A 13,260-nucleotide genomic window follows, 5' to 3' on the forward strand; every position below is an offset into this window, starting at 1 on the left:
GGTCGAATATTTTTGAGGTACATTTGACACAAAAGAGGACGGACGAACTGATGGACGAACAAGAGTTAATCTAAATGCCCCCTCCCCTTCTATAGTGGGGGCACAAAAACAAAATTAGAAAAGCAATGTTTACCCAGAAGACATTTTATTCATTTAAATGTCTTAATATTTCAATATATCAGATTTATAGCACTATTGTCAAGCATATAACACAATAAATAAACTACATACTTTGTTTATCCTTTTAATACTGGAACACCATAATTGTGATGATTTGCAACCAGTTTAAAACCAGGCCAGTCTGTAAATTGCAAAGTCTGACCAGGCTCTGTATGATACACTAGTCACTATTACTAGTTTTCTCAGTGAATCCTTTTATTCAAAGGGAATGTTCTAAATTTAAACAGGGCAATTGTGTTCAACAAATTCAGCATTGTAAGGGTTTATTAAGAATTTAGATATGAACAACCAGCTTTCACTTCAAACAAAGTTAATCCAAGAAAGCCTGCTTAGCAGTACACACACAGTTACAAAAAAGTGATCTTCTAAAAGATGTACAGTCTCGTTATATGAGTACCGGAAATATAGTTATATGCAGACAATTAAAAAATACTGTGATAATTTCCAACATCAACTAAAATTACATTTTGTTACTTTTATGACATATTATTGCAAATATATTGTAGCACTTCTTTCTTCAAGTAACTAGCATCTAACATTTATAAAACCATTTAAATGTAACAAAGCTCATGCCTGCCCATTTTAAGAAGAAGATTTGCTTGTTTCCGAGTCATAAAGTGTCTTCATTTAAGCATATAGTCTTTTGTGATAAGGTCATTTCAAATATTGTCACCTTTGTGCATAAATGGGTTAACTCCCTATTTGAAACAATTCTTGCCAATCCGTTACTGCACTAGGGTAATTATTAGTATATTGTACAGTTGTATTAATTTGTATAAAAATTATATGAATGTTTTACAAAGGTTAGTTAAATTTTCGAAATTTTCTTACATGTACCATAAAAGATATCCAAATTTAAATGACATTTGCCCTTGTAAAAGAAATCACCAGCATTAAGTATTTTTTCGACGATTCAATAAAATCAATATTAATTACACACAATCACTCAATTCATTGATTTTCAGTTCTGATATATATAAACATATCACATGACTGTATGTCAAATATGTTCCAACAGTGTCTCGATAAAGTAGTTTCAAACATTTCAGTTTAAAACGGACCCCAACGTTCAATCAACATCACAGAATATTTGTCAACAATAGGTGACAACACTGAATGCAATCAAGGTTTTACATTTTCGCTTTCACATAAGGTTTTACTTTTCTTATCTTTTCTTATTCCGTTTTGCCTGAATCGTCTCAGATTTTACTGACATTTAGTAATGCGGGCATAAATTCTATAAAATCTCATTATGATGCTTATTGTAGAACTTCTTTAGGGAGAAAATTCAATGCAAAAGCCATACTAAATTATTGAATATGCCAGTTTTTTCTCGAAGTTCAATAGGCAAAAACATTAAAAGATAGAATTTGAGACAAGTTATTGTTTGATGTTTGTTCATATTAAAAAACAAAATTATATTATAAATACAAGATATACAATGTATCCAAATAGTAAAACAAAAATGTTCAAAATATTAAAAAGTTACGGGTAATTTTTAACTGTTTTGAGATAGTATGAATAGTATAAAGATAAAGTGACTGACCTGAAAAAAATTATACAAACACTCTATAAACTTCTGGCACTTTCTTACAATGCAAATATTACCATACCAAAGGGAGATTATTACAGAAGCGAAGATTGTGGTTCGTTTTATGATAGCTTTTCGTAAATTGTTAACATCTTATTTATACAAACATGATCTATTTCACCATCTTAACCCATTACTTCATGAGCATTTTGTGAAAAATGGCTGTTTTCATTGAAAAGTCTCCCGTTACAAGTTCAAACTGCTATAATACTATAAAAACTGCTTCAACACTAATCAAACTTGGCACAAATGTTGACTGGACCATTGCCCTTGCAACAACATGCTCAGGCTTAAATTTTCTGTTACCATGGCAACGAGGGGACATCTCAAAATTGCCAAAAATCACTATTTTGCGTTGATTTTTTCCATCAAAATTGACTTCAAAGTGCTGCAACTTCTCAATGGATTGAGATAGAGTCAAATGCTTTTCAGCGTTGGTTACACGTTACCTTATGATCAATCTGGGGTCATTTACAGCCTCTCACAAGTCCAAAATTTTCTTGGCGATGAGGGGGACTCCGCCCCCCCCTCAAACCCCCCAAACAGAAGGGGGCACATCCCCCTTCTGGCAACCCCCTGATGTATCTTTTGGATGGGGGGCCGCGCCGAAAAAGAGGTCACTTTTTTTAACAACATTTCTCAAACAAAAACAAGTGTTGGGGGCCTAAATAAGGCATTTTTTCACCATTTGAGACCACAAAAAGGGGGGGGGGGGTGAAAAAGGCGTTAAAAGGCGTGTATATGAAGTAATGGGTTAAAATGAAAGCAATCGCAACGGTAAAATTGTTATTGAAGTGTCCAATCTATAACCTAAATATAAATGTGTTCCGGTAATCGTAGTTTCAGTAGGAGACATCTTTGAAAAAACTTTATGTAAACTGCAAACAAACTTTAACGTTTTCATCCATCTATGGCCAGTTTGTCATTATTCGCACATACACGATTTTAAAGGCAACTTATAGACAATGAAAATTCAACCAACCGTACATCGACTTTCTAAGCCTAACAGAAAGTTTTTCCCACTTCCTTTCACTTAATATTTCTGAAATTTATCTTACTTCAGATTAAGAATGAGAATATCAAATTACATGTGTCCAATGAGAACTGAATACTGTTCTGAGTCTCCTGTTACATGTAAAGTGGTATTTTGACTGATCCTCCATCGTGTGCAATTATGTAAATTAAAAAAAGCAATACACATTTTTTGTTTACTATATTTTCATGCTTGCAAAATTTAGCGACGTTAATGTGCATTCACACAAAGCAGAAAGAAAACTCAAACTTTTAAATATATCACTAATTCAACTCAACCTAAAAGTCACTGCCAAAAATAAAAAAGTTTTTTCACGAAAATAATATCTATCGGTAAGATCAGTTCAAACAGAAGGTCGATGCGCATATTTAAAAGATCTGTACACAAATAAGACCTGTATAAAAATCAAACCTGTAATACAAACAAAAGACCTTCATGAAAATAAGATCTGTAGGAAAATAAAATCAATATGATAATGATATTTGTATGAAAATAAATAAGCATACGAAATTAAGATCTACATGAGAATAAGGTCTATACAAAAGTAAGATCTATATGAGAATAAGATCTATACGACAATAAGATCTTTCTACAATAAATTGTACAAAAATAAGATCTACATGGTTGGTCCGCCTATCGTACATCGTATCATGATATATTTAAAATATATTGTATTTCGAATGGAACAAAGTCTTACAAAAAACTTATTGCATGACACTGTGTAGTGTTTAAAGGGCAAAGCGACAAATCGCCACGTGTAAATGTTTGAATTGTTGTCGACATAGCGTCATATAACCAATTGAAAATAAACAGTGGCTAAGGTCTCGGACTATACTATGATATAATATCAAAATATATTATTAATCTAAAAAAACGTCGCGGACTATACTTATGATGAGAATGTGCCATTCCAGGTAGTCACTTGCCAGGGCTGGGAATCAAAACTGCGTCGTATCCTACAAAATGTAAACAAACGCCGCCATCTTGGAACGAAAAGCGTATGTTTTTGTTTATAACTCTTTTTGTTGGAAATGACTGAAAACAAGATATATGTATTAACACGCTACACTATTTTCCGCTTCGTTCGGTATATGTTGCTTGCACAACTATTTTGTAAAACAAAAGTTATAGCGAACTTGCAACTCGAAGCGGGGCAGAATTTTTATGAAAATGTGTGGATACGACGCAGTTAATATTACTTTATCTATCGTTTTTTCCTTCAAATCAATTATATATTTGTTTCAGAGTTCACCATAAACTTCGAAATATAATTTTGCATCATTTACTAAAATTTTATTAAAAGAGATGTTTATTTTCTAAGAAAATAATGATTTTTACGAAATGATACGACGCAGTTGAAAATAAAATATGATACGACGCAGTTGTATTTTTGGCAGTCTTTCCAACAGGGATAAGTTTGGCAATATATATCTATTTATGGAATAATCACTTGCGCTAGATAAAAACCCAGATCATTTGCGGTGTAAAGCAATGTTCTGTTGATTATTTAGAATACAATCTGTCATATCCAATATAACATTTAATTTGAAAGTTTACATTGCGGAAGCTACTTTTCAGTTAAACATGAACATGTTACCTTATTGATCATAATATCTGAAATAATTTCTTATATTTTCCTGTATGTTCAATAGTATCCCTATTTTTTTTCGCAAAAAAAATGTAGAAATCTATTAACTTAAATTCATTTTGGCTAGCTACGCTCTAAGTTAACTGTGGTTCTGCATGTTCTGGGTATTGACTGCTTTTTGTGGTTTCTTTTCAAACTTTCACTCTACACATTAGCTTTACTAGGGGCGAGGACCTCAGATGCGCCTCTGTGCATTATTTCAGGCAAAATGTTGTACCTGCAGAGAACCGTCGACATTTTGAAACTAGCTTGATAGGTTTTCCACACAAAATAATAAAAAGTCCCTGGTGGTTTTCGAATTCATAGCAGTTCAGTTCACTTCAAGTGATTTGAATTCAGAAAACATAAACAGCTCGGCCTCGGTCGGACACACCTGTCTGATTTGTTTTTTCAACAAAATTTGTATACGTCAGCTGTACAAATAAGCAGCTTTTTTGTTAACTTCTGACGTGAAGTTTTAAGATTATAAATATTTGAAATAATTATAAAGAGAATAAAATTTAAATTTCTTATTTCGGTATTAATAGCAGAGAAATTTTCAATGTAAACAGGGGGTAATCCTCTGTGAAGTATTTTTCTGAAAACTTTTGTTTAAGTTTTCAGGCAATTCATTATCAAATAAAAATCACACTTTAGTATGAAGGTATGTTAAGATGTCATGTCTCTAGTCTGTTGAAAATTCGATACGATAATCTGACATTTTCTGTTCAATATTGTGAAAACTTAATAATTCTTCAATACTGTTGAAAGATCATGTCTGCCTATATCAATTCTGTATCAAATTTATCGGTGCATAGCGTAAAATACCTTTGCAAAACGGACACCTTTTTTACTAAATAATTTGTAGTTGTATCATATGTAACTCGATTTTGAAAAGTTTTTTTGATGGAGAAGAATGATACTCAAGTGCAAGTATAGAAAATACATTCCGTAGACATTTCCTCATCGGCGATAAAGAAACGCAGGGGTAAAGTTCCGCGGCGCTGAACATAAAATGACTAAACGGAACGCATAACCTACTTGCAAAAATATATTGTAGCTTAACCATTTATAATATTATTTAAAAAATTTAATGTTCAGTTTCAAATAATAAAGCTCATCTGTCCTCGTCGATTATTAAGAAAATGAATACAATAAAATTGGCACGTAAAAGACACAAGTAATAACGGAATTGACGGAAATTATTGCTCATTACAAGGTAGGCATGCAATTTGCGCATTCCCGATAGCGAGAGACCTTTTCAAAATTTGTAATTTTTTCTCTTTTTTTTTTAAGAAAAAAGTCATTCCTGATTAATACAGGGTCCAGTGGAGGTTACACTGGAATATTGAATTTTGTATCAAAAATAGTAATCACTCCCATTTCGAACTCACGTGAACAAGTTTATTAGCATGCTAAGGCAACAGTAGAACACGTTGTCATATGGGTGTGCGATCACGTGTTTCAATGTATATTGCATTTGATACAGCTTTTCGGAATTTGTAGATGATTATGATTAGTACTAAAATGCGACCGAAAAATGCAGCCTTAATAGAATTGTATTACATTTCCATTTTTATGAAACCAATGAGTGACCTCTGCTTTTGACTTAAGTTGTAAACAAGAAATGTTGTAGGACGTTATTGGCATACCTAGCACATAATTTAAATAGTTTAACCAATATTCAGCCTGCAATGAAAATACAACTGCGTCGTATCATATTTTATTTTCAACTGCGTCGTATCATTTCATAAAAATAATTATTTCTTGGAAAATAAACATCTCTTTTAAATGAAAGTTTAGTAAATGATGCAAAATTATGTTTTGACGTTTATGGTGAACTCTGAAAACGAGTATATAATTGATTTGAAGGAAAAACGATAGATAAAGCAATATGAACTGCGTCGTATCCAAACATTTTCATAAAAATTCTGCCCCGCTTCGAGTTGCAAGTTCGCTATAACTTTTGTTTTACAAAATAGTTGTGCAAGCAACATATACCGAACGATGCGGAAAATAGTGTAGCGTGTTAATACATATAATTCCCAGCCCTGAGCATAGAAAAGAAGAAGATAGGTCGATAATTGACCAGACACTTAAAAGATTTTGCACGGGCGTCATTTTTTACAAAACGGCATTAGCACGTGTCTTCCAAACCATTTTAGCCACATTGAATAAGCAATGTGTCGACTTGGAATTGAGACACTTTGAGAAAAGTTGCGTTAAACGATTTTAATTTCACCGTAGCTACTATTAGGTCATGTAGGCCCGGGCCAAAGTGGTCAAGAAATTGACATTTTCAAAAGTCCCGAAAATTAAATAAAAACAGGCGTGGTTGGGATTGGTAGTGTGTTGAAGCCTTATAGTCGGATCAAGTGTGTTTAGGCTTATGCATGATTTACCGCCCTCATGCAGTTTGCATCTAATCAAATTTTAAGTTTAAAATTATTGTTTTGATAATTTTCCTTGTAAATTCTTTAGAATGCGCAATTTGCTCTTTTTAATCTCAACTTGTTTTTTGGCCTCTAATCTCTAGTTCGAAATGCATAGCTTGAACATGAATTGATATTGGTTCAGACAAATTATAGAATTCTATTGTTAATTTCTACCAATCTATAATGATTCAGTCTACTGAGTTTTACATTTTCAAAGTCACACATAATAAGTGGTCTAGCGCAGGACAGAAACGGTTTAATACCATTGATATTTATGCCACGTGTAATGTTTCTTTTTTTATTTACCTTTTTTTTTCCTTTTAAAAAATGAATAATAAAATGGTTCTTTTTACGATCCCGGCTCCCGGGATCGATCGTTATTCCAGCGATCAGTATTTGCTCTGGTATTTTATTTAGTTTATTTTTGCAGAAAGTATAGCATTCGTTTACCTAAGACACCCCACACACCCATACACCTGATTTACAGGTCCATACACCTGATTTACATGTAAATATCAACATCGTTCGCAAATGTCAACAAAAACGCTACAATTAATCGTGAATTTAACAAAAAATATCTTATTTGCAGAAAAAGCAAATACTGTTCTAAACCCTGACATATTAAGCTTCACAAAATAGTTTAGTTTGGAAAAATCTCTAAAGTTTTGATGGAAAGATAATTTTGTGAACTCGACGTAACCATATTTACTTTCGTTTTCGGAGCTTTGAGGGCCTATTTCCGGTGGACACTTTTGAGAAATACCCAAATTATGAATATAAGTACTCTCTATGTTTACTATTTTAGCAAATTTATTCTGTCTCATCCACAGTCTGGAATGGTCCCGTGAAAAATATGTGGATTGCGTCTTGTAGTTCGCCACGTATGGCTCAGTGTAAAAATTTAAATGGCAGCAGTAGTGATTATTTAATTTTTTTGCTAGTAAAAAAACAAATGTCCATACCATCATATGCCGTCTCCCTGTGGATTTATTTTTAAATTATTTAATGAAAATGGCTTAGCAAACTTTCAGGCATAAGGTTGCTGATGTCGAATAATGTTTTATTTCTAATATCTCGCAGTATGAAATTATATTAAGAACTATTTAACAATGAAAACCCATTGTCGCTTACTAATTCAGTAATACTCGCTTAATCGTAAAGAACCTTGCTTGATTTGATTTTGAAAAGGGCTATAACCGATCGGACAATTTAACATTGAATAGCCTATACATAGTCTGGAGTTCTTTCCCTTATGCTTTTTTCCGTAGAAAACGAAAGCAGGTATTTTTTTGCAATATTGACCTGAGACTCATTAATTTTCTGAAGCTTTTACATAAGCTTCCGTAATTGATCACGATTTACTAATTGCTTTTTAGTGATATGAGAGTTCTGATACTTTATGTTATACTAACTTCACGATGGCTTAGTAGTGGGGCGGGAAATTGAGGAAATAGTGCAAATTGTGATACAAGCATGAAACTTTCAGGAAATCATCTTTAGACCATGTAGATTTCAAAAGTGAAGTGGGCCCAAAAATATCTCTGCTCATTCAAGATGGCCGCCATTTTCAAAATGGCCGCCATATATATTTTACGTACATACTAGCTCATTCATTCCAATTTTTGGTAGAGACCTTTAACTAACACCAAAAGCATGCATATAGTTACTCCTTTTCAAAAATTTAAATCTTACAAAATTTCTCTTTCATACCTCTTCCAAATCCAAGATGGCGTCAAATATGGCCGTCGATTTTGTGCAAAACTGTTATATCATTTTTATAGTATAATTTGTTGCACAAATTATGTTTATTATGACAAAAAGTGTTTAAACATATCAGAGATTATCAAATTATATGTTAATATCAATAAAAGTAAACATTTTAAAAGTTTTTGTCTTAGAAATATCTTTTAGAAAGGTCAAGAAAAAAATCCATTTTTTTCATATTTTTCAAATTTGATTTCCTTAATTAATGAACAAAGTTAAAAAGTTACTTTATATCTAAAACTGTATTTGACATTCCATTAATATCAAGTGTTTATTGTAAAAAATGTAAGAAAAATATTAAATCTTTTGTGAAAGTGGGTGGGCTAATTTTATACGGTAATTATTGTAAAAGAAAAAACAACAGAAAATAAACATAGCTAAGTTCATTCTATTTCTTTGCCCTTTTGCTTTTCTATGAATTCTAATGCAAATTTTCCAACTTAAAAAGTAGTTTTTATTGGATGAAAGTATTTTTGTCTTCCTTCGGGCCAAGTGGCTAAGCAAGAAATGCACATACAAACATGTGTATACATTCAGTTATTAAATTTGGTTGCATGCTAATTTTTGTTTCAATATATTTGATATCATATATTAATTGTTAATTGTAAAGACATTTAAGAAGACAATGAATCAACTAAACGTGCTTAAAGTTGCAAGCATGTACATGAATGTAAGGTATAAAGGTAGTCCATAAACGCATATTTTTGACTCCTTCACAATTTTATATTTATAATATTAACATGGCTTATGATGTGAAACAGATATATCAATGATATGGCCTGGCCTGCATGCAGTTTTTTGAAAAGTTAAGATACAAAGTAAGTGTATTTCCTAAAGTAATCATATCTCATTTTTTCTTTCAATAAGAGGGCAATGATGACCCTGGATCACTCACCTAAGATCATTGTTGGAAAAAAGGTAACAAGATCATTTTGGGAGTGTCAATTATGTCATAACACACATGATTTGTGTCATAATTGAATCTGGTTGCGTTTAAAGAAACATGCTCAATATCTAGTTTCAATTTTTTTCACACGAGAGGACTTTAATAACCATATTCATATATGAGTCCATATAAACTTAGTAAATTTTGACCATGTTGACCATGATATATCAAATATTTGTTGAGTATAACACCATTTTGATAATACATGATTAATGTCTATGCCTCGGATACTGTTGGTTATAATACATTAGTCTTTGTAATTTAAGTGATACTCATTGCAAAACCATTTTAGACTGCAGTAGCAACATACAAATGTATGCATGTTATATCAGGCTACATCCCAAATATCTTAGTTCAAGTCATTGCTGTTTAACACTTGATGTTTTAATGTGTTTTCCTATACAAGACTGTGAACCCAGGTGGCTATATGAGCATGATACATTAAATATGTTTATAAAGACACAAGTTGGGGCTACATGCTTAGTTCCTGTGCTCTGTGCATTTTGATTTTTGAGAAGATTTTTAATTTTGCATGTACACTTAATGATCCAAAAGTGTTTAATGTAACTTTAAAAGAGATCTTCTTTACTTGGCAAGATTATATTGTGACTATCTAAGCTCTAGGCATTGTAGTTTCTTTGTTTGTTGATTTTTTTAAAAATAACATCAACAACAAAAAAAACTTCAATAAGATTCCCTACACAGGTCTTTAAAAACTGTGTTCCTCGCGAGGGCCTTTAAATCATGCTCCTGCAGTCCAAAATAGCTTTACCTGTCACTTTGTTTACATCGACTTATATAATAAAATTCTTCTCCGAAACTACAGTGTATAGAGAAGAAAATATATCGTATATCATCACATTGTGATGCTATATAAAGATTATGAACTATTTTGGCATAGGGTCAAAATCACTTAGTTTACATGGACTCTTATTGGAATATAGTTATATGAGTCTTTTTGTAGTTCTGAGAGCCTAGTTATTGGGCATGTTTCTTTTCAAATAGTATATACAAAATCATGACTGTATTTGGTGAAAAAAGATACTCCATTTTATGATTTTAGAATTCTTCAGTATTAAAGAATTATAGACCTTTAAATTCCAGCAGTGGATCTTAAGCGAGTGATCTAGAGTCAACTATTCTCTATTGTTTAATGGGGAAAATAAAGTATGAATACATTTAGTTTATATTCCAAATCATAAGCTATGTTATGTGGGTCAAGCGGTTTTATTGATACCCAGTTTAGCACACATAGATAATATGATGTATCAGTCGCCTTAATTTTTGTTTCTTTTGAAAATATCATGTCTACATATAAGTTATTAGAAATGGAAAGTACTAACTCAATTATACTTGGTTACAAAGATGTGCAAGTAAATATAACTTTGAATCATTCTGTTACAAGCATTTAGCAAGACTATAAATTGTCCAGGAAATAATTTTATTCATAAATAGACAACATTTCACTCAGGTCCAGGCATGATTTTATCTAACATAAGGTTCGTTGATGAATATTCTGTCTTCTTTCTGTACAATTATCAAATTATATTAAGAATATTGAACCAACTTATATTATGCAAACACATTTAATAACTGAATGTATAAATATAATTCTACCTGCATTTATTGATATTTCAGTATACCCTCTAGACCAGAAGGAAGACCAAAATACCTTAATACAATAAATACTTTTACAATGAATATATGCATAAGAAATCATAAAAGACGTTATTTTGTACTACAATTGTCTGCAAAATTTACCCCAACCTTCACATTTTTTGTTTTTGTTACAATTATACAATAAAACACAGTGTTGATTCAATATCAAATACACTTTAAGAAACTGTGTAACTTTTGGAATTTTGTACATAGACCTAGAAAACCATGTTAGAGAAAAATGCAGAAAGTGGCACTTTTTCTTTGATATTGTTAAAGATTGTTTTTGTACAAAAAACTAAAAACATGAGTAACAATGTGATTAACCTAAAATTTGATTTTTATTCTAATATGTTTAACAATTTTATATGGAAATAAGCATACTGTGTGCAAACAATTATACTACAAAAGAGATATATCAGTTTTCATTAAAATTGGCAGCCATATTGGACGCCATCTTGGATTCTGAAGACATATACAAGCGAAATTGCCTAAAGATTTAAATATTTGAAAAGGGGAAACTATATGCATGCTTTGGTTTAAGTTTCAAGTCTGTACAAAAAATTGGAATGAATGAGCTATTATGTACGTCAATTTATATGGCGGCCATCTTGAAAATGGCGGCCATCTTGAATGAGCAGAGATATTTTTGGGCCCACTTCACTTTTGAAATCTACATGGTCTAAAGATAATTTCCTGAAAGTTTCATGCTTGTATCACAATTTGCACTATTTTGACAGCAGAGACCTTATTTCCCGCCCCACTATAGTAAGAATTTCACTTGGAGTGGATTCCTTTTATTTACACTGTCTCGTTTATAGGAACATGGTGGGCTAAGAGTTTCCTACTGTTTTGGTGACACTTTTGTTTGTGCCCCTTGTTGTTTTTCTCGTCTGCGGCAAGTATCTTCCCTTTTGCCCTTAGATTTTTTATTTTATTTTTGCCCCCCCCCCCCGTTCCCCGTATTTCAAGTCCCCTTCCCTTGTGCCCTATAAATCAATCAATTGCATTCGATTTCCTTATCGATAACTATTATTTCCTTATCGATAACTATTATTTATATATATCCTTACATGTACAGCCAAACCTGTATTAGAGAATAAGAGAGACTGTATTGGGAATTTGTAAAAGTGTCTCTCTTATACAGGTGGCTCTCTTATCCAGGGCTGAACTCTGGCTAGGAAAAGTGTTTATTTTTAACTATTTGTTAGATATGACGTTAAACACCATTACTTGCAATGATTTCAGTTTTTATTTTTAGATAAAACATTTAAAACATAGAATTTAATATGTAATGTTAAAAAACTAATGTTGAGAAGAACATATACATGTAATTAATAAAAAGTGTTAAAATGTGCATTTTAAAATTAAAGTCCGGTAGTCAGATATACATGTACGTTGTATAGTAAAAGTAGTTTGGCACATTTTTTATATACTCTGTTATTAATTCAATTTAATTTCTTTCAACTCTGTAAACTTTAGGAAAAGATATCAATTACGTTTTATTCATACAAAAATTTGCCGACATTTTTGCGACAATAAATAGCTACCACTATACATGTGTACGATTTATGTGACGATGATTATGCAAACAAAGAAGGCGTGTATTAGATTGATGCCGTGTACATATTACACATGTATGTTGACACGTCTTCAAAACAATCGGATTAGCGGTTATTAGACATTGAAAGATATAGATTCAATTTAATAAATTGGACAGCTTAAATTTTGCTTTGCAGTTAGATTTGGTAAATGTGGTTAATTTAAAAGAAATTTCTACGCACAATTATAATTGCACTTTACTTTCGTTTACTGTCGAAAATACATGTATATCAAAAACATTTTACTCAAATGAAACACATTTTAAACAAGTTATTTTTCGTATTTTTTAGTGATTATCCTGTCCATGCTCTGCCTTGTGCCCTGTCATAGTTTTGTTTGGGGTCCTCCTGGGCTCCTGGTCACCGGTCCTTGTTGCTGGGTCAAGTGGGGGGTTTTGTTCATTGAATGCCGCCTTTTCTTGTTGAT

This window comes from Ruditapes philippinarum, unplaced genomic scaffold, assembly GCF_026571515.1.
Source record: "Ruditapes philippinarum isolate M1 unplaced genomic scaffold, ASM2657151v2 ctg2241_1_1_1_1, whole genome shotgun sequence".
Taxonomy (NCBI): domain Eukaryota; kingdom Metazoa; phylum Mollusca; class Bivalvia; order Venerida; family Veneridae; genus Ruditapes; species Ruditapes philippinarum.